This window comes from Orbicella franksi, chromosome 1 (assembly GCF_964199315.1).
Source record: "Orbicella franksi chromosome 1, jaOrbFran1.1, whole genome shotgun sequence".
Lineage (NCBI taxonomy): Eukaryota > Metazoa > Cnidaria > Anthozoa > Scleractinia > Merulinidae > Orbicella > Orbicella franksi.
The window spans coordinates 20,364,956-20,388,880 of NC_138145.1; the positions used below are offsets into that span (position 1 = coordinate 20,364,956).

The 23,925-nt window shown below is 36.5% G+C and overlaps 1 long non-coding RNA gene across 2 annotated transcripts; it reads right to left on the reverse strand.

Moving 5' to 3' along the window:
• Positions 1 to 23,736, reverse strand: LOC145496904 (uncharacterized). Of its 2 annotated transcripts, XR_014050619.1 has the most exons (5): positions 23,290 to 23,736; positions 16,452 to 16,496; positions 15,241 to 15,327; positions 10,363 to 10,438; positions 1 to 9,351 (listed from the first exon to the last, which is right to left on the reverse strand). It is a non-coding gene; the product is annotated as an uncharacterized LOC145496904 (long non-coding RNA). The 2 variants fall into 2 exon arrangements; XR_014050620.1 differs by lacking the exon at positions 15,241 to 15,327.
• Positions 23,737 to 23,925: the final 189 nt, after the last annotated feature.

The window sequence follows — 23,925 nt, forward strand, 5'->3', positions numbered from 1 at the left end:
GGGGGGGGTAGGTGGGGCTGGAGGGTATAATTCTACTTTTACCCCTGATAGGGGTACTGAACAACAAGTAAAAATAAATGGGCAGGTTGGACTCTTTACAGAGGGAAGGGGCCAACTGAGGAAATACAGTAGTTTTTCAGGAGAGTGAGAACACTTCTGGATGTTGATGACTTATCATGATTTCGTTCATTCTTGTTCTACATATCTTAAAGAAATTTTTTTCCAAAAATTGCCTTTCTAGCTAGTGAAAAATGAAACTCAGCATCAGAAGTCAATCGATTTTAAAAGGTCACTCCAAAAAGCTTACTTTTTTTGTCTTCGCCTATAGCAAGTAAACATTCAGAATTTTCCTTTCACTGAAGTTTCACCTTCTGAAGTGCCTGCTATCTTGAAGAAATTTGTCTCGAAAGAAGCAACTTCAGAGGCTGCCATTTTGAAACTGTACTTGGTAGCCAGGCCGTGTTTATGTGACGTCATTCTGTCCGACTTGGAATTGGCGAGAAGGAGAAAAACCTGCAACTGACTTGAATCAAAATGTATTTTTGCTAGCGAGGATCCACTTCACTATCTTCATTTATGCTATCATTTCCCAGTCTGGAGCAAGTTTGGCTCAAAATAATATGGCTCAAGAGCAGCCATAACCCAGAATGGTAGTTAAAAGGCTTGTCGGGAGCCATTTGGACAAAATCTCTTGCAAGGAATGACGCAACGGAAATGCGGCCTGGCTACTGAGTACTGTTCAAAATGGCGGTAAGGATGTCAAATTTTGGGCTACCTTGCAAGATTGTTATAAAGGGTTGACAGAAAATATACGTTTATTTACGTTTTTTGGAGTGACCGTCTCCTTTAACCATTTCAAAACAACAAGCAACAAGAGACTTCATTTTGTAGTCCAATTAATTTTTATTGACATGCTGAACAAAAACTCTGCTGTTGTAGCCACAGTGTCTTGATAAATTAATTGCTAAGAAAGTGAATATGATTTGGCAAATTGATAATTGAGTAACTGCTAAATTGAAGACTCCTCATGAAAACATGGTAAGGACTGATTGATTTTAGCAGTAGTTGTTACAGCTGACAAATAGAACAAAGTTGTTGAGTAACTAATATTATTACTCTCTGAAAAGCTGTTTCACAAATTCTATGGCTTGCCTGTTATTTTTTTGAAGAATTCTTTGTTTTTGGTTATTCATATTGTTATTCACATTCTTCTCTGAGGTGTTATCCACTTTCAACAAATTTGTATAGGATGCATGTTATTGTTTGCGATGTGTGTTAGTTTTCATTTGACCTCTGTTTGGCTATGCATGTCTGTGGTATTAGTTACTGCACAGTGGCCCATTGATACTAATATGACTTCACCATTCAGTATATTTATTAACACTTATCCCTTCAGCATGAGTTTGAAAACAATACATTTGCAAGTTACCCAAATCTGCAAAATACTTGGAAAATATGACGACAGGCAATGAAAAAGTTTGAAATATTTTGCTTTGTTCAATCTGTTAATCACCGGTTAAGTGCAATGTGCAAGTGTTAAAATGAATTGTTGATGAAGTAAAAAAAGTAATAGTAACTGCACTCAATCAAAGAGATTAGTTTTTAGTTTCGATTTCTACTGAATTCCAGTTACTTTGACCATAAGGCTTTATCAAAAAGAATTATTGATCAGTAGAAAATGAAAATAGTGATTCCACTTTGCTATTCAGTGGTTTTATCGTTGGTTTTTAATGGACTTCAAAAACGTTACGAGTTTTCAAAAAGATTGAATTTTCATGTTTCTGCCAAACTCTCATTACTTTGACTATGCAGATTTGTTATAATGCATTATTGATGAATCTAGAAATCAAAATTGGATTTCACTGTGTGATTTAGATATTTATTGCTTTTTAAAACTAAATTCCGATAACTTTGTTTGAACTTTTGCTGAAGTGATAAGTACAAAATAAATGTGAGTTACCTGAGCTATTTATTAATCCCTTTGAAATTACGCCATAAAGTCTTGGTTGGTTTATTGTCCAGAACTTGCGGAAAATCCATGAAAATAATTACACCCGATTTGGGTTGTGTTTTAAGTGAAGTCTCCTGACAAAACAAGATGGGCCATTGTAAAGTTAGTGATATGAGGGTACAAGGAAATCGTTATAAAGCTCTCAGACGCACAAAGACGCACTACTTGAGGGTATAACTGTCTCTACATTTCGATACAGTATAATCTCGAAGTCATATTTACAGATTCTCTTGAAATATTGCAAAATTCTTTATTATAAATTTACACTTACAGAGAAAAAAATTAAAAAGGCACTTAATTTTCTTGAGGATTTAGCCGTCTCTAAACTTGGATATAATTGAATTCGTAATTCACGTTAAAAGACTCTCTTGAAATACTTGAAAGTTCTAAAAATTATTTGAAAATTTAAAATTACAAAGAAGGTTAAAACATGCGTTTAATTTCCTTGAGGATCTCGCCGTCTCCAAATCTGGATACTATTTTAATCTTTAATTCATGTTTTTCAAAAGTAATTGCCTTGAAATATTGCAAAATTCGTAAAATTATTTGGAAATTTACTATCACTATGTTAAGTTGCATTAAATTATCCAGTCGTTGTTTTTGTAATCCCGTTTTAGGTTTATAGTGCGTCTTTGTGTTTAATACCTCATTTCACTGCTGTATTTGTGAGGCACAAAATGTGTTTAGTTGCTCAGTTTGGAAAATGGCTTTTCGGGATGATTATTTTTTTCGGGACCAATGCGTTTGGCGTCAGCATCGGACAAAAGTCATTGTCGCGTTCCGCGCGTTTTTAAAAAATTAGCATTTTCTTTTACATGCTGAAATTTTATCGCAGGGTTTGTTGTCTATTTTCAAGGAGCTACAGTGAGTTGCAGGTTCGCATCTCGCGAATTCGAGGGGATTTTCAATCGCCCGTGTTTCTATTAAATTAGGACAGCCTAATTGGAGTTTACGATGTTACGCATTTTTACGCCTGTGAACTGTGTATATTTCTGTTACCAAATTGTGGCGTGAGAGGCAAAGGCTTATGTCACGCTTACGTAACGACGTTCTTTAGCAGTTACGCGAAGTGTGAATAGAGAAGGGCCAACTTATTTTAAAGTCGACTTCCTGAGCAACTAATTACAGTTTGCAACTCGCAAATACTACAGCGAAAACGCGATAGAAGTACTATGAGAGTTTTATGGCAGACAATTTTTTTTTTAAGTAGTGGTTTTCTTAAAAGCAGAACTTGGTTTGTGGTCCTCTTATTCAGTGTAATCTCTTACGCAACTTATCTCTTAATGTTTTCGATGGCGGCGTGACGAGTGCGTTGTATGAAACATTGGGTCATTTATCATACCGTGTAACGGACAGAATTTATGTGAAACAGTTGCTACAGCAGTTGGAGAAAGTTGGAACTTAGTTCTACTTTCTGTAACCGTTGAAGCGACTTGTTTTTCAAACGTTTCGTCGGTTGCGCGTTGTGTTACACGGCTCGATGTTTCATTAACTTGTCACGCCGTTTTCGAGGAGATTGCGGGACAAGTTGCGTGACAGATTACACTGTATGTCAGGACTTAGTCATGAACACAAGTGTTTACTTGGTTAGTTATGATGGATTGCTGGTAAAAACGACAACAAAGAAAACTGTCTCTTTGTCTCTTTATTTGCATTTTTAATTGTGTTAAAAAAATAAAAAAATCTAGCCGATCTTGTCCCTGCTTGTCGGGTTGTTTTCACTCTTCTCCGAGTTGAAGTGTTTCTTCTGTTTCTCATTAATATTCCAACTTTAAAATGCTGGTTTGTTTATCTGCTCCGCCATCTTTGATGACCAGACTTGACCACTTTAATGATATGGCCGTTTGCTCTCAAGTGGAGGTGGCATAATGAAGGAAGTGAGAGTTTGCTCCCCATGCCTCCTCGGTTTCACTCAACTACGTCATAATACCACACCATTTGAATTGGAATTTTTATTAGCTTTGAGAGCCGTAAGTAATGCGCAAAAAGATTAATGCCAAATGGTAAAATTTAAGATGCCTGCACCAAGCACTGTTTTCTAGAAATTTCCGTTGGAGGGACAAGGAAAACAGGAGCGCTAAAGTACAAGTCATGTTTAGTAATTTCCATGGATGCCAAGAAAAGAATCCGACGCTAAAAATCATTGATCTGACTTTCCGACCAAACCTCCTTCCTGCTCTCCTCTCACAAACTTCACCAAAAGAGGACAAGTCACATGAAACCCTACGTTCAAGCTGATACAAGTTAAGGAATTTTCGCTTATATTTAATAAGATCAAAGTTAAAGCGATGAAAGATAGTAATTTGTTTTCAGGCGTATTTTGCTAAAGTAAATAAATACTTATGCGAAAGCAAACGGGCGATTTTTGTCCATTCACATCACCTAGAATTGCGTTAACTTTGTTTTGATATTTAATTGCAGTTATTTAAAATCAATCGAGTCTAATTTGTACAAAAAAAATCCAAATATTTTTCGAACGAATCGTAGTTTAAATATTCATAGTAAATCTTATTAAATATTCACAGTTAAAATTGTTTTTTAAAAAAAGGCAAACACGGGGAATTTTGAAATTTATTTGTGCTTTTGTTATTGTTAACCTTAGCTTTAAATAACATTAAACAACGAAGGACCTCGGAAACTTAGGGCAGTTAGTCGGCAGAGTCGACGTAAACCGAGCGGCAAAATCGACCCCACGAAAGGTTTTACCGCTCGGTTTACTTCGTCTCGTCACGATTAACTGCCGCTGCATTCCCGAGGATAACAACGAAGTTGAGCAACCAAAAGACAAAAAAGAACGATGAGAAACGTTTCCCAGGTTTAGTTTGTTTAAGACGTAAAGATGAACAATTGGCCTATGAAATTAAAAAAAAATACGAAATATATGCTTGCTTTTAGAAGTTGAATTTATAGTTTTGGAATGCAATATTGATAATTAGCGTGCAGTTATGTACTTAGTCAAAAAATAAAGTTTCCGCGGAAAATCTCAGGTTTTGGAAATCAAAATGAACAATTGGCCAAAGTTTAGTGAACAAAAATTAAATACTAACTTCAAGATTAAGTAATTTTAAAAAGGCAAGAAAAACCTTAGACGTACAAAATTCATATCGAACTATGGATGTGTTTGGTTACAAAAAACCTTTACAGGTTAGTTAAACGTTTTGGAAGTCAAAATGAACAATTGGCCTACGCTTTGAACTTTCATCACGGAAAATATAACTATATGTTAAGTAGCTAAGATTAAAATTTCCCAAAAAGAAGCCTCCTTCATAGACGTTATTTGTATCATGACGCAACACTCCGAGAAGAAGTGTTGCGTGACAACTCAAGTAACGCCAGGGCAGGAGACTGCTTTTGAGTTCTTCTTAGGTTAACTAATTCCTGGAGTTGATCAGAAAAAAAGCCAAAGTTGTAATTGCAGATCATTTTAATTTATATTTTAAGCGGTTAATGATCTTAATTATCCTTTGAACCGTGGACTGATAGTGTTAATAAATTCTGTTCTTAAGGTGATTGTGACTAATTTATTTCTATTCGATACCTAATTTGTTTTTATCTTCAGAATTTAAACGAAAAGAAAATTATTTTTAATTAAGAAAAGCCCTAAACGAGAATCAGCTCTTTCAGAAGAATCCCAGATGACTCTCAGCTCAATCTAGTGTCGCTTGTGAAATTCCAGTCAAGCCAGATCAGTGACCTTCATTGTTTAAAACTAACCCCAACATCCTGGAAATGTACTACCCATGACCCGCACTAAGCACTACTGTTTTACGGCCTCAACAACAGAAAAATTCTAGAAACACTGATTGAAAACAAACATCTTTCAAGCCAATTGGAATAAAGGTGTGGTTTTCTGACGTAGTCAAGTAAAGCCAAAAAGACATGAAAAGCAAACCCTCACCTTCCCCCATGATGCCCTCTCCACTTGAGAGCAAACGACCACACCATCAAAGTGTCCAAGTGCCTCCATCAAAAATGAGCGGAACAGATAAACTCATCAGGATTTTTCAGTTGGAATATTGCAGAGGAACGTCGGAAACACCGTCCTCAGAGCAAGAGTTTCTACAGCCCTGCAGGGACATCGATCGGCTAGATATAAATCTGACCATTTGTGTTTTGTGCGGGTGTATGGGCCATCTCAGTTCCTGAAAATAATCTTAAATATACAAGTTCAGTGGAAAATATCAAATCCACAGATAAAAACCTAACAAGCTCATTAGCACAGTAAAAAAAACTATTCGCTTGAGTTAAAAAAAAAAAAAAACTTACACCCTAACTAACTAGTTCTGCTATTGAATTGATACTTAAGTAATAATAATAATAACACTTGGAAATACTCAGTCTGCCTTAGTTAAAACGTTTTGGAGAAAAGTCGGATTAAAAAGCCCGATTCCCTTTGTAGTTTTGAACTACTGAAAACTACTGCATCAAAACCCTAACGAAAATAACCATAAGGGTTAATTTTCTCTCTGTTATACATGCACTACGACTCCAATATTATGGCTGACTAGGAACGCCCCCTAGATCTGAAGGGTCTGTTCTACACCCCTCTTCTTCTGATTATCCCCACGTTTGGCCTATCTTTAACACGTAAGTGTCAACTCCCCAAACGTGAAGACCTTATGACACCAAAATTTGTAGTGTTTTCTTAGCTGAGTTAATTGGTAATTGTTTACTTCTGTGCTAATGAGCTTGCTGTGGCACCTTTAAACAAAGGAGGCAAAAATTATTTTGGAAAACAAAATTCGTTTTTCTAAAAACTGATTGAGAAAGAAATAACAACTTTGTGTGACAATAAAAGCGTGTTAGTTATATAAATTTGTGAAATCCTACAGATTGGTATTGCATTGATTTCATAATTTTTTAATCCTACAATTGAATATAATTTAAATGCACTATTTTGGAAAAACGTAGCTCAGAATTTTTTGCAATACTGATCGAGTAATAAATAACAATTTTGTATAACACTTAGTAAATTGAATAAATTTGTGAAAAGCAGCAGATTGGTATTGCATTCAATTAACAATTTCTTGATCAGCCAATCAAATTTACTTGCATTACCACAAATGAGTGGTTTTAGGAAGCTTCCTTTGTTCAAAGGTGATAGAATAACAATACTATACATGTAGTTTCAAGCACCATCATGCTATTGATCAGAACAAAAATATGTTGCTCACCCAAAGAAAATAATTGTGATCAGTGAGAGCTGAATTAGCCAACGATTTTAGAGCATGACGCACGTTGAAAATATAAAAAAAAAATATATTTTCTTGAATACAAGTTTCCTATTGAGCAGCTATTTTCTCAAAACAAGCTTAGCTTAGCATTCTGGCAACGATATTTTAAGCATAACATACGTGTATATTTTTTCAAAATTAGACATAAACATGAAGAGAACCTCAAAAGGTTTCTTGTGTTGATGTTGGCAAAAGATATTGTTTTTCACCTCGAAATTAAATTTAAGATTTCCCAGGAAAACCCATGGAAGAAGTATGAAGCTGCTCAATAGGAATCTTGGGAGAAGGAAAAACTAGGTTTTCATGAGCAAATAAGTGGCTTCTGTACAATCAAATTTACTGTAATGATTATATGCTGCTGTCTGACTTCTTTAGTGGTACACCAAAACGCCTGTACATATATCAAAAAAGTGTAACCAATTTATTTTTAGGAACTGAAATAAATTGTCGTTAGAACTCAATAGGAACATTTTTAGCTTTGCATTTAGGAGCATCCTAGAATTTAAAATTGAGAATTCTTAATGAGCACTCAAAATGTCTGTAAACGTGTGAAAAAATAAATACAATGGTAAATAAGTTTTGACTGTATTTTCTAGTAAAGGAGGTTTTGGACAAACAATTAATAAAAATCAGCGATGATAATTTTGAATGACCTTTTGATGACTCATTCATCATTTTCAAATTCCTAAAACTAAAAGTCCGATTCTTATGAGTTCTTCATGTACTAAGAATCCCTGTGAAAGTCTTGTTGCATCTGATTTAAAACACTACAATGTGGAATGTAGAGAGTGTTAATTAAGAACTAAATGGTTTTGCTTTGATTGAGTCAGATTGGGTGTTCAGTTTCTGTTTCTTTTCATGGACAAAGAGCATTTCATAAAATACTTCTAATTGAAATATATTTTAGTTTATTTTCTGCATGGGTTTTTGAAATTTCATTGCCCGTTTCTGAATTCGACAATAACAAATTGCGAAAATTTACTTTAATTTTGAACACAATGTCGGCTCGTTTTTGTTTTATGTCTGTACGCATGAAAATACAACAAGAATTACCAAACTTTTAATTCACAGAAACAGATTTTACCATAATTGAGTTTCAGTTAATTTTTAGTGATGATTGCTATTGGCATAATTCCCGGCTCTGATATAATGAATTGTATGGAAAATGTGGCAAGCAAGCCACTTATTTGCAAATGAACGACACCCACACAACACACTGGTCAGTTCAATACTCTGTTTACATGTTTACTAGTTACATGTGCATCAAAGTGGTATTGGAATACAATGTTAAAGATCTTCAAATTGCAACTAGATAAATACAAAGGTTGGTTATTGCAATTTTAGTTAGCTGCATATCCTGGGCTTTTTATCTTAACTATTAATTGAGTTTACTTATTGAGTGTTTTTTTGATTGATTACATGATTGGTTGATTGATTGATCGATCGATCGATCGACTGACTGACTGACTGACTGACTGACTAACTGCCTCGGGAATTTTCCTTTACCTATGACCAAAAAAGAGATCTTTGAAAAAGACAGAAAATAAATAAAGCTTCTTCCCAATTTGCTCATTGACTGAAATGTCAACTGCAAAGGAGACTGCAAAACCACACGTGCACATGTAACTAGGAAATGAACAGAGTAATAGATTGGTATTGCAAATGTTCACCTTGAGTAATCAAAGAATTTTTCATCTGAATCAACCCACAGCAATGTGTCGCCAATTTTGTTAAATTGGAATTTGAAAATATTGGTTTTTCAGGAGTGAGGGAAGCCGGAGTACCCGGAGAAAAACCCTCGAGGCAAGGTGTACTGTGCTATCTCTGCTGTCGGTAATATCTTATATACCTTAATATATCTATAATTCAACTTATGAAAGGTCGTCATCCAAAGCTTGCTTTCATCCACTGTCCTTGATCCCCAGTTGTCAGTCATCAGTCATATCCTTGCTTCTTGATCCTCTGTTCTGAGTCCTTGGTCCTCTGTCCTGGGTCCTCTGTCCTGGGCCCTCTGAGTTGGGTCCTCCGTCCTGGGTCCTCTGTCCTGAGTCCAAGGTCCTGGGTCCCCAGTCCTTGATCTTGTGATCTATGTCTCTTACAACTTGTCTGCATATCCAATATGTAACTAGTAAGTATTTTGTACATGACTTTTACTAAACTTGCATAAAAACAATGTGCAAATAATTCTTTTCTCTTAAAATTTTGCTTCAGAGTCTTAAGAATTTCACAACCTCCTAAAGGATTACCCAAACATTTCTACCCTACCAAAACAAACTAATTCCCTGAGCAATCGATCAGTGTTTTTGCAACAGAATGTTAGCCATGAGCCAGCCAATGATGTTCCTTCTTGGGATAAATGATTCTGAACCAGACATTAACTCTGAAGCCAGAGGCAAGAAATTCTGATCAATTCCAAGGAATAATATTGACCCAGGAATAAATAAGATTGAAATGAGCAACTCAAAATCCTGTGAACTTGAGGACATCTCAATGAAATGAAGACTCTTCTCTACTCATTACTCTCCTTATTATGACAACAAAATGTAAGACGTAATCCGATAGAAAATCGAGCAATTTCAGGTTTTAGTCGACAAAAATCTGGTACCAAAATAATTTTAAGTATTTTGCAGTCATTTTGACATTTTTTTAAAGCTAAATACATAAATAATTGCCTGAAATAACACCGAAAACACTTTCCCATGGGAACGAGAGAAACTAAATTTCAAAGTTCAGAGAACTTGTTGAAACACAGGCAAAATTTCATCATCAGTTTCATTTCACCAGTACTTTCAAGTGTTTCATACGAAGTTCAACATTCGTTTTCGACGTTTGGTGTTGCTAGAAATGATTTTTTTGGAGCAGATATTTAAAACAGTCGTACAGAAGTTTGCAATACGATGTACTGTATATAATCTCGGTACTAGGTTTTTGTCCACTTGTTACACAAACGTGTGTTGAATTCCGTCTTAAATAGTTTGCATATACATTACTTACAAAAAATTTCGGATAACGTTAATTTCGGACAAAAAAATGTCCAGAAATATAACCGTCTGAAATTTGAAAGTGCCTGAAAATTTAAGCATTCAAAATATTTACAGTACAGTATAAAGTACATACTTTCTTCTTGGACAGCGCTATCACATGCAGGATGAAGCAAGGACTTGAATTAGGATTTGCTTCTCCTTTTTATCACCTGAAAAGAAAATTTTTGTTTCTCTTATGAGAACATACATGTAATGCAGATCAATTCCATAAATTTTCAAGTCTGACTCAAGTTTTGTGGGCAAAAATTTAACTACTTAAGCTATGTTCTAGCAGAGCGTCCCAAAATTAAACGTCCGAAATTTTTGAAAGTAATGTACCTTTGACAATTATTAAAACAAAACTAATGTTTATCAAAAACATATATATCACTGTCAAGCCTGCAAATAACAGTACGTCATCGGACAATTGTCCAGCAAATTTGAGGTTTTGACAGGTAAAAGCTTAGCCCGGTCGGACACTCTGACCGGGCATTTCTGCTACAAAGAAAACTAGTGGTAATCGTCGATTAAAGAGTGCATTCGGAGTTTTGGTAGGTTTAGTACGTTTAACAAAAAAAAAAAAATTCTAGGAACAGCATTTTGTGCCTGAGCTGTTGCGTACACGTGAAATGAAAACAAATGAATTGCAAGTTAATTCCATACCAATATTGAGCAATAAAACTACTATGACAAGAAAACTTTTAAGAGTGACCGCGAGGAATAGTTCGGAGCAGTGAAGGGTCCTACACTGAACTCGTAAAATATTGAACGAGTAACAGAGAAATCTGATTTTCCCTCTGCACTAACTTAGTCGTGTAATAAGGGTATGTACATTGTATCTCCCCCAAAGGTACTGATGGTTTCAGATTTTACGTTGATTTCTATCTTATGTTTCAGAAAAAGGAAACGGGAGAGGCTGGTCTGCTAGCCCAGATCCACCACTGATTGAATTTAGAAAACAGTCCTAAGAAAGTACATGTACGCGCGCTAATTGGTTAAAAATCGTGTTTCTATTAAACAATTAGATTATGAGCTCGAGATTTCTATACGCCCTCGTCAACTATCACGCATAGAAATCGAAAGCAAATAATCTAATTGCTTTAGTATAAATCTACTAGTCGTTCAAAAGTTTATTTAAATCCTCTTCACAGACACTTCGAAAACGCCAAGAAGCGTTCGTCATTTCGTTAACAAGGGCTCACTGCTACGCTACTCACTATCTATCACAGAATAGAAAGTGAGTAGCGTAGTCAATCAGAGAATAGCATTCGTGATGGAACGCTAACAGATTTTTACTTAAACTCGATAGAAACACAGAACTAGCACAAGCTGTCGACATAATGATGGCGCGAGCAAAGGGAATTTACATTTTGATAATCAAAGTTAACAAGTTGTGTGGAAACACTCGCATGCGGCTCGTGTTCCAAAGCATTTCTCGTTCTCCCAAACTTCCACTCGTGTTTCTACTAACCAATTAGATTATGAGCTCGAGATTTCTATCGCGCGAGAGCGAATAACCTAATTGTTTTAGTATAAATCTACTAGTCGTTCAAAAATCTAATCTAAATCTTCTTCAAAGACACTTCGAAAACACAAACAAGCGGCCCCTAGCGCACGCTGCTACGCTACTCACTATCTAAAACAGAATAGGAAGTGAGTAGCGTAGCCAATCAGAGAACGGCATTCATGATAGGACTCTAGTAGATTTATACTAAGACTCGATAGACATACGGTACATGTTTTCTATTTCTTAAATAAATTACGTATACGGCTACAGTGCGAAGAAAAACAACACAGAATTAGCTAAAGAACATGCACTCGCACGCTGTCTATAGACGGAAACCATTTGGTTATTGTGCAACATAATATTCACAACAAGGCTCTATCGCTCACAAGTTGAGAACAACAACAAGGAAAATCAGTGCTAATACCCTCCCACATGAAAAAACTCCCATACCTCCCCTCCCACAAGTAAAAAACATCCCGGGAGTAGTAAAAAATAGATGACGTCGCCGGCGATTATATCGCTTAACTCAGTTTGTCTATCGGTATAGTAAACTATGCTCCAACGGAAGCTTCAAAACAAATTAGCTTTGATCGTCATTTTGAACTATAAGTGACTTACTGCTGTCGAGCTAAGTACGTTTACAGCAGACGGGTTAAGTGGACAGCATTGTGTGACTATTAGACAATTCGCTTTCATATAATGAAACTATGGTTGTATATTATATTGACGCTGCGAACTTACATTTGCATAAAAAGGGATGTTCGACATGACTTGTTGGTTTGAAACAATAATGCAAATAATTTCACAGCAGCAGCAAGCTACTCTAGCTAAAGACAACCGAGTTTTGAATGACCGACTACGAGTTTATCTACAGGCAGATGTAGATATTCAGTTTGAGTAATAATTTAAAACAAAACAAAACGAAACGAAACAAAATATGGACATTGTTAAACAGAACGTCTCACGGTCAAAATTTGCATTGCTCACAGACAGTTACATGGCGTGACGAAACCGAGACACTTCTATCTATTCCTTTGTATTGGTGAAAATTGTGAAATTAATACTGACATCTTCTTCATTGTACACGATTAGAATCCTACTCTCTTTTAGCTGCGTGCATTCCCGTACTGTTTGGCCAGTCGAATACAAAGGATGACGAACCTTGTACTTAGTAGTCAGTATCGGAACCAGAGGTGCTCTAAAGGGGGGAGGGAGGGGAGGAGGGTTGGTGAATATGGCCTGCTAGCCGACATCCGTCACTGGTTATCACCTACTCATATAGCATGGACCAGCATCCGCCAATTCAAGATGGGATTCAGGGTTCCAGCTCGCTAACGTTTTTGTACCAATTACACTATAAGCAAACACAAAAGCAAAACAAGCACATACTCATTCTCCAGATTGAACTGAAAACCGACGGACATACCGACGAAGTGCATTTTAAGGAAAAAAAAAAAAGAAAATAGACCCTTCCCCACCCCCAACGGAAAGTCCAAACAACGCGCTATACACTGTAGTTGCTACTTTTATTATACGTAGCATTTGGTAGCGTACTGGGTTCGTGTCTCGCAAAACCATCCATTCAAGAAAATGCTGTAGTTGACATGTGAACTAAAACCAAATGTGAATTAAACGAACAATCATAGCGCAGTTTGCGAATGAAACTGCTAAAGAGTTAAAATGACGACAGTGTCGGCCGTGGGAGCTTTTAATATTTTATATATTTTTTTTCTTTTTCCACTTTTTTTTTTTTTTTCCAAGGGCTACTCCCTTTTTTCTTTTTTTTTCTGTTTTTTTTTTTTTTTTTTTTGCGCTTGTTATTTGCTGTTCTATGTGCTTTTATATTTTTTTTCTTTTCTTTTTCATGTTTTAAACTTTTTTTGGCGTCACTTTCAAGCCTCGCGCGTTCTTCTGTACAGCGCGCGTGTCGTGACTAACTCCCTTAGATTGCCGGACACTGCCGAGTCACGCCCAGTGGTTATCCACCTAGCGTGACCGAATCTCCATTAGCTCAACGGACTATTTATTGGTGACACGCACAACATCCGCTCACTTGTGGGAAACGCAACTTTGTTTCATACACGTATATAGCCAGTAGACTACTCGTCAACTGTCTCCGACAATTTTCTAATGGACTTAAAAATCCGTTTCATGAACTTCCGTGAGATTACAGGCTTGTATAAGTTCCATGCATGCGCATGCGTGTGTGGGGGGTAATCTGGATGCATGTATGCTGCTGAAAATTGGATTCCTTCATTCAAAACCAACACAAAACTATAATATGGAACATGATCCTGACAGAAAATTTTTAGCACACGTAACATGACATCAGTAATTATCGAGAACCTTCCACCCACGACTGCAGCTGTTCTTCCGGGTTGGGCGAACGGCATTGCTAAGGTTTTCATGAAACGAAACTTGGAAGTGTGGTTACTACGGACTCTAATTCACATTAAGATGGATTCAGTAAAATTGTTATCTCCTAGACCTCGAAAAGTGAACTGAATTTTGTCTTCTCGGGTCATGTTAGTGTAAATTCAACGTATCTACGAGCTACATGTAAACAAGAAACCGACTTGTGAGAGCCAACGAATGTTTCTTTTTTTTTAACAATTAGATATTCATCTAGTCCAGACACCAAACCAAAAACGAGACATCTTTACTGTTAGAAACACCCAATAAAAGATTTTAGGATTGTTAAATAACAGGCTTAAAACACGCAAATGTTCGCAAAATTTGCAGTTTTCCTCGACAGTGCATGACGTGACTAAAACCAAGAATTTCCATCTTTGCCTTTTACAAACATTTTTTAAAATGTTTTAAAACCTTGCTTGTTTTATGTGAGCTTCGACAATGCGTTCGATAATCTCTCGATGAAGTTTTGGAATTCTATTCGTTAAGGTGGTTGTTTTTCTATAGTATTTCTAACCACGCATAATATCAAACTCTAGACAAACCACATGGTGACCCATGCAAATCAGTCTCAATGTGGTTTAATAATGGTTTTACGCCGGAAGGAAGGATTCTACGTCATTGTGGAACATAATCACGCACGCATTCAAGATGACTGTTAGGTTACTCACAGTCATTCAAATAGCAACAAGGAAACCAACTGAATGTAATTATTTTACACACGGCAAAGCTTCAACAGGTACACACTGTCTTTAGCAGTATGATGCCTAAAGAGGGCCAACATTGTTTTAGACTTGATTAAAAAATTAGTTAAACCAAAGGCGTCCCAAACTCACGATTCGAGGAATCAATCAAATATTAATGATTTACATGTATGTACACGTGTCGAGTGGGACGTGACCTCCTAAAGTATAGTTGTTGTGTTACACTTTGGGCCGTTGATAATTTGAGCGCTCTAAATGGCACTGTATGGAGTTCAATATAACGAAGGATAAAAACGCGGAACGAAATCAAATGTTACTTCTTTGAATAAAATATAGAAAATGTACTCACCATGCCTGGTTTCTGTTGTCCATTTGGCCTATTTCATCGTTTTGGGGTTTTTTTGAGGTGTTAAATTCTATCGTGAGTTTGGGACGCCTGTGGTTAAACAAGATAGGAAAAAGCTCGATCTCCTTGTCTCTATATGTACAGCGATGTAGTTCCCTTAGATTTCATATCTACAATACAAGTGCGGTGAGCACATACAATGAAGGCAACATTGCAGTTAACAGAAATTCATTTTCAACCACAGTGGCCAAGCACAAGACAAATATTTGAAAGTTTCTGCTACTGTACAAACTCTTGTTCCGTTCAAATTTTCTTTTTCTACTTTTCGATTTCAGTCCAACACACTAAACCTTAAAAAAACATTCGACAGGAATGCAAATCTCCCAGTCTCGATCTCAGTTTCCTTGTGTTTTCCTGGCCTGTGTACAGCCGACTGTACATAGGCAACGTTTTCCTTAACCTTAAAAAAATATTCCTTGGCTTTTCTCTCCACTTAATCGACAATGACCTCTCAACACCATATCAAATGCAAAATTCAGGCAAACATCACATGCACATTTTTAAAGAAAGTGATCATTTTAGGTGAAAAATGTTCTTAATCTTGAAAGAAAAAAATCTGAGTTTTCCTGGCTGTGGAAACGAACGCACTTACAAACATTACAAACGCAAACACCATGACAGGGCAGACAATTAAAATGTGTAATTAATATAACAAATCAAAGAAACTGAAAACCTTATATGTAATATACATGTAACACTAGGGAGAATTTCGAAGTTAACCTTTGGTTGAAATAATTCCCCTGGCCTTTTAGAGGAATAATCCACTGAACAAAGGACTGCATGATGATGATAAACAACTTACTTTCCTGACCACTCACACCCACGTTGACAATTAATTTTGTTTTATTGATGACTTTTATCTCCCACAACTTTCTTTGAGCTTATGCAAACAAAATGAAACAACAACCACAACCTGACAGTTGCCAGAACAAGTGAGGAGTAGAACTACATGTTTATACAAATGATAAACAAAGTTCTATCTTGTGAAATTCACAATGTAAATTGTAATGTACAATAGTTAAGAATACTCTGGAAAATCACTGTCTGAGTAGTTGTGGTTTAACATAATTTATTCCAAGAACTTTAAAAAAGATTTTTTACTCGAGTTCATAGATAGAGCATGGACTACATGTATATGTAGCTGTCTACAATACCTGCATTTTCCAAATGCCACTTGGAATTCTCCGTTGGAAGTCGTCCTGCAAAAGTACATTTAAAATAAATCAATAGATCAATGAATCAATCTGTCCGTCTGTCCATCTGTCCATCTGTCTGTCTGTTTGTTTGTCCATCAGTCTGTCTGTCCATCTGTCTCTCTGTCCATTTCAACATGGCATTTTTAAGCCGTCATGAGCTCAGATAACTTCACAGGTCGTCTAGCTGATCCACAAAGAGACAAATATAGAACTCAACAGTGCATGAAATATTCTAACTTATTCTTACTTCACATGTTGAAAATAGAACAAGTCGTCCCCGTTTAGACTTGTACCTCTTGTTGTTCTACTATATTTTCATGGCCAGTGAGGCCATGGGTTAAAACCTCCTGCGTGTACTACAGTACTCGCAACAGAGAAAATCCCAGGAGTAGCCTATAATTATTATGCCTCAACCAAGCAATGCATCATTTTAAGGTCAAGTTTTCCTTTGATCTCAAAATCCAAAGATGTAGTTGCACATCAAAGAATAAGTCACAAGACCTACCGGAATACAACAGTCAGCTCCAGCTCTCTGAAGTGATTCCTGTTTTACAGGAATCCAAGGTAACATCATGGGTGAAACTCTATGTTAGGATTTCTTGAATTGTTTATAGTCGTTTATAATGACAATATTATCTGAGATTACTTACATCACAAGCTGGTACTTTGGAAAAGAAGCAGCTTGTGCATAAAGTGTATACATGCACATGTACATGTAGCTGAAAGCTCAGAGGGTAAGATACTGCAGCAAAATGTTTCTTTTTTGTGTGTGTGACGTGTACATGTAGTGTTGTAAATTGACAGAGTGATTTAGATTGACCATGGAAACCTGCCAAATATTGAAGCCTCTTTCAAAGCATTACAAAATTATTTAGTACATAGCATTTTCAGTTGGATGTCTGATCTCGTAACACAGTTCGATGGTTGTAAGATGGATGAACTTTCTACTTGTTTTAATTTTCCTGTTCAAATCAAAAAATTATGAAGAATTAATGTCCACTTTGATGGAACATCATTCATTTGTGTATGATTGTATGGACATAAATGTCTATTTTGCCTACAGTATAGATTAGAAATTCAACCTAATGCTTTCTGTTAATTTAGTTCCACTGACTTAAGTTGTTTTCCATGTCCAGCAGTCTCCCAAAAATTTGAAGTATATATAGAGTTCTCAATGATGATTTGCAGTAGGTGACACTGTCCTTGGTCACAATTTCCCAACCCAAACAGAGAGAATCAAATCAGTTATCTGATCACTGTGAAACATTTTTTTAATGCAAAAAGCATCATTTCACCAGAAATTTAAGTACACGTAACTAAACACCACAACCACTGTAAATCATGAAATGTTATTTACTACAATTAGAACTTTGGGCATTTTTAAGTGAATATATGTCGACGTACAATGTACACGACTGTACATTTTGTGCACATCAGGTATTGTTACATATTTGTCGTAAAAACTGTTGACCATAAATAAGCCAAGTCAGAGAGTAGTTGACATGCTCTCACAATTTTATCACAATTGTTGTTTCTGCAAAATTTGCACTTTTTAGTGAAGTATTACATGTAAAATAATGCATGTAATTGATGTATATTCATGTAGATTTAGCCAAGCCTACAGTGTAATTTAAGCAAAGCTCTCATAAACTACTAACCATTTTAATACGCAACACAATAACCTTTAAAAGAATTCACCGGCAGTAAGTATTTCATCAAACCAAATGAATTGAACAAACAAAACAAGGAAATCTCCAGAAACAAAATACACAAATCGTTCAGTGTCATTTAGCAACTGTTGTTTGCTCTTAAAGCCTAAAATTCTTCATGAAAAATCACCGAATGAAAGAAACAATAAAGAAAATTTGTTTAATATTGATTACCATTCAAGATAAAGCCAATAAATGAACTGAGAAGCCAGAAAACATGCAGAATTTCTCGCTTAAGCATAATTTGAATTACCAATAACCTTAGCCAATAACCTTTAAAGAAATTCACCAATAAACATTTCACCAAACCAAAGGAATTGACAATACAAAACGAAGAAATCTCCATAAACAATGTGCAAAGAAATGTATTGAGAAGGGATTAATAAGTGCTTTTCCACATTCTTGCAACTTGTGAGAGTCTTAAGCAAATCCAACCCGGTGTAACAAAATAAGAAATTTTAGCAGTCTACAAAACAAATGTCCCCGCTAACACACCAAAAAAGAAAGCTATAAAATTCAGCTTGGTAGTATTTACAAATACAGTAAAATTATTGTTCGCCATGAAGTTATCGGCAAAAAGTCCAACAAGGGACACAACACTATTTGTTTACAACTGCAATTTACAATTACAACTTCAACAAATCAACTCAAACTTGTGTTATTTACTCCTTCTGAAGCTATTAACAGTGTATCTCACCGAAGTAACAATGATGACCATTATATGAAGTCAAAAGCTCTAGAAAACATGATGGCAGTTTCTACAACAAATTGTCGCTCAACGCAATTTGCGTCAGTCTGCATGAATTGTCCAGGCAGAAACTTCTGACAAATTTGTAAAGACTGTAATGAGCTAATCTTTTGGATAAGATCATCAAATCAACCATTTTTTTTCGCGGTGTTTCCTGTTTTCTAATTTTACCAAACATACGAAACACATTACTTTGATTTCTCTTGTTATTTACCTGATGAATCATGTGACTTTTCTTGCACTGCCGCCCATTTTGCACATGAATCAGGGGAGAATTTAAATTTTTTCAGGTTTATCCTGCTGCTTTCAATTGGTACATGTATATATGACTTAAACATTTTTTCCCCTCAGTGTCCGTGGATAGTGACCACCGATAGCCATCTCCACTTCAGGGAATAATTGTTTAAATTTATTATTGTTAAAATTATTTGCGCTGAAGTGTAATTTGAAAATTATTCTTGCCCACAACTTTGCAGTCAACTTTTGGGCTTGTCATATAGCTTTACCAGTTGTTTAAAAAATGGAATCCAGCTTCGAAAAATTACTGTACATTACCATTCTGTTTTCCTAACTTAGTCCTGAGAGCTGCAATAAATTGGCAATCTGTATTCAAAACACAGTACTGTTGAAAGGGTATTGATGGTCAAGTCTTTTGGCTATCAAAAGAAAGAAAAATTCTCCAGGTATCCTTCACTAGGCAAGGTTTTTATGACTCTCTACCCCCTGATGTTCCTCATCGGTGCCTCTTGAACACTGTTTGGTGTTTCATTTTTTTTATTATTATTATTTGTAGGCCAAAAAGGGTAATATAAACGAAAACAGGACCTTGCAAAATTTGCGCACATGCAAAGCAAGTGGTGTATGTACATGTACGGACATCATAGAGACAATCACATGACAACCAAATTTTCTCGGCTCAAAGGGTTACCAATTTCAAAAGGCTTGCACACCTTCAGCACGCAGGAGCTCTGCTATTAACAAAGTTTGTACATGTACCTTTTGAATATTTTGTGTCTTGAAAAGTCTCAAGAGTAGCTAGAGTGTCCAAGGCAACTACACAAAGAGCTGCTGCTTACAGAGAACCTTGCATGTGTTATTACTTGTATCATAAATTTTTTTTTGTTAACAATTGACTTGGCCTTTGTTTTGCATATAATATTATCACAAAAGAAAAACAAATGGCATACACATTTATGAGACACCGGGCCTTTAAGCTGTGGGTAACATGCTTAAAACCAAAAAAAACATATAGATACATCTCCCTTTACATTTTCAAAATGTGAGTGCTAGAGGTTCACTTATTGTACTTCTGAGCTGTACAGTACTTGTCAGTGCAATGAAAAATGGCGAAATTCTACCTTCAAGACTGCAGCTAAAAAATTACACTAATGGTTGGCATCAAGGGGTAAACAGTGTTAACGGTAAAATTAACGTGAAACTCTGAGAGAAGGGGAGAGTAGCATTTTTCTTTGCGATCCTGAGACATTTTGACTTTTTAAATCCTGAGAATGATATTTCAATTGAAAGTATTTTAAATGTGAGCACAAGAAGTCCAGATTTTAAGGAGTACAGAGACGTCAGTTATAAAGACAAACAAACAAATCAGGACTTTGAGACTTTCTTAGCCTAGCAAAAAATTGAGACTCCCAGAAAGCTTTGTGAAAAAAATAGAAACTGTGAGATGCACATAACCACTAAAAAAAATAGGACTGTAAGTCTGTAAAATTTGTCCAAAATTTTGGGACACCCAAGGTTTTTAAAGACTATTTGCCACCCCTGCATCAGGCTGGCACTCATCGTAGTGTTTGTAAAATATATAAGTAATCTCCAGTTTACAAACACTACGACATGTGTTTTAAGGTCGTTTAAGCTTGTTTGTATCTGTAAACTAATTCCACTGTATCTGTAATTGTGAAGCCTGGAGCGAGCTCACGAACCCACAGGAGAATGGGCTGAACAAAATGACAGAAAAGAAAGAGCACAAATTTTGAGGCTTCCTGGAGGCTTCTTGGTCTTTCACACACTGTATGGTCATACAGCTGTAGCAAAGGAAATGGTAATGTGTAATGATATACGCGTCTGCGCTTGAACCCAAGTCTGTTACATTTGCACAATGTAACATTGGAAATTTTGCAAAAATGAGTAATCTATAAGACAACCTGTCACTGAAATATTTATTTACTATTTTTATTCCATTTTGGGGGTAGTCTGTAGAGGGAGTCCATAGGGGTAGTCCGTGGACCGGTCCATGGGTAGTCCACAGACCCGGTCCATAGTGGGGGTCTGCGGACCAGGGGGGAGTATTTTCAGGTTACCCCTTGCAGTTGCCAGCAAGACTTTCAGGCACCTTCCCTACACTCATCTATTGGTTGTGAGAGGCAATGAAACAATAAAGCATCTTGCCCAAGAACACAATACAAAGTCCTTCTAAAAGCTAAATTACATGCAAATTGTAATGAGCCCGCCATTTGTTCATGCAAGGCTGTGGTCGTACAAAATATATTGCAAAACATAGAAATGCACGAGGGTGTCCAGTAGTTTGGATACAAAGTCGTTTTGATACAAGTCGTTTCGATACAAATCAAACTCGATTCGATACACATCGGCATGCAAAGTCATTTTGATACAACAACCTGCACAAGTTACGCAGATTTGTGTCACTGAAGACCCAAATTACATGTAGCAGTGCCTATATAAATTCTAGTACTTCAATCAGCCTGCTGTATTACTGAACCTCTGCTTGAGTAAATGTACAGTATGAGATCCTTCAAGGAGGGGGGGCAAGGGGGAGTCTTGCCACGAAGTCACGCTAGTAAATTTTCGATTTCATGAATCACGAAACAAAAATTCACTCTTCACAATTCTCGAACATGTGCACGAAACTGTAATCAAAATTTGCACAAAAAAGTGCATTCTTTAACTTGACCAATACTTTACTGCTGTTGGAAAGGTGATATTTGAAATCTTAATTTGTTGGTTTTACTTTAAGAGACCTCTTAAGAGAAATATCGGACTTGGACAGCTGCGAGTTGTTACGGCTATTAAGGTCATTCCACTGAAAAAGAACCTGCACTGAGATTTTTGTGAAACTTTGCCTATTGATTGTTTATATTATAGGAACTTAAATTTTGAAATAAAAATGAGGAGTCTCCATGTTCGTCTAGGAGCAACAGCACCTTGTTTATACCTATATAAATCCTTATAATAGCACCACGATTTTTGTCAAGATTGCTTGCTAAATTCACGTTTCTGACGATTGCTTTTTGATCTACACTGAGAATTGGTCCATATTTATTTTACACAGAGAAATTTATTACTCAGTTCAAAACAACAGAAAAAATGATAGGTCACCATACTCGTTTGCGAGAAAATGACGATTTACCTCTACTGTGAGGTCCCGCTGTAAACAAAAAGCTGCCATTTTTTAATGCCCAGGCGCTAATCAAGCGTGAAATTATGCTCAGTAGGGATGTGCAATCCAATGCTGGGGAATGACCTTAAGAAGGTCAGAGTATCATTGTCGTTGTCACTTTCCATGGCATCGTCAGGCCCACTGTCTGTGTCATACGGCACATCATCTTCTGGGACTTATGCCGTCCTTCACCAGTCTGCAGATCCTGACATCCAAGATTTCACCGAGGCCACGTTTTATGCACTCTTCTCTGATTCCTCAAAAACTAATCACACATCTTTCTTAAGAAGACACTTAAAATTTTGTGTGAATCTCTTATGCCAATTCTGACACGCTCCTTGGATCCAGCAAATTTGGAAGTGCCTGATTCTGGCTCAGCATGGTAAAATATAACTGATTCAACAACCACAAGGACTTTGTCGGATTCAGCAGCCATGATCTTTACTAGTCTGAGTTACACCGAGTCCGCACATGTCGTTCATCAATGGCTCATCAGTCAAAAATCCTATTGAGACGGGTTCATTGGCTAATATGGTGATCAGGAAATCAACTGGTTTATTTAAACCTGTCAACTTGTTTCGTTTGTCGCTACTCGCAGTCGGCTTGACTCAAGCGTTAAATTCACTAAGGTCACGGAAAAAATCTGATCACAATGCAATGAAATTCAGCTACGAACTCAACTTTAGACATTCACGATTTATTTCTTATTTGTTCACGATTCACAGCCAAGGACTTTTGCATTTCACACCTCACGGAATACACTTCAATCACGATTCACGGAACAGTTTTTTTTTTTATCAAATCACAATTCACAGAGCACAAAAAAACCGGATCACGGCGTCACGAAAATACTCTTGCCCCCCCCTCTTCAAGTGTCTGACACATGTAAGCTCAAAATGAGTGTTTGCATGGCTTCAATGTGCTCACCTGCAACTGTAAACATTTTGAAATCAGTCAGCAGACTTCTCAGCTAGCCACGTATCAGGCGTTCATCGCAAGTTATTGTGGAATTGACTAGTTGAAAAGGCTTCCAATTTGAACCTCATTGCACATGTAACAAAGTCGCCATCTTGGAATAAGCGCTCGTTGAAGCCTGGAGACTACAAACTGTACTGTACCCCAGGTTCCCGACGTTAATCCAAAAATTATATTGGACCAAAACTGCCGGAAATTTGGGGAGCAACGGAGCGAATGGTATGGCAATTTCTCGGGGGATTGGCGAACTAATGAATTTCTGAAACCATGCAACCGAAAAGTCCGGAGATTCTGGGTGAAAATTGTGAATGGAACGGTGATTTCAGCGAAGAAAATCTCAAAGGTTTAGCTAATACAGTTGCTGGTTTCTAGGTCAATGACGACAAGTTGGAAAAGCCCCATTTCTTACTAAAATATATGGTTAAATTTAGAAAGCAATGTGTTTATTTCCCTTGAAACGGCCTTAGCCACAAAGTGTAATTCCTAAATCGAAAGAAATCATCTTTATCACCTAAATATTCTAAGCGCGACTAATCTCGTTACTCGATCTTTTCCGTCGAACGCTTGAAACCATCCTTACGCAGAGCC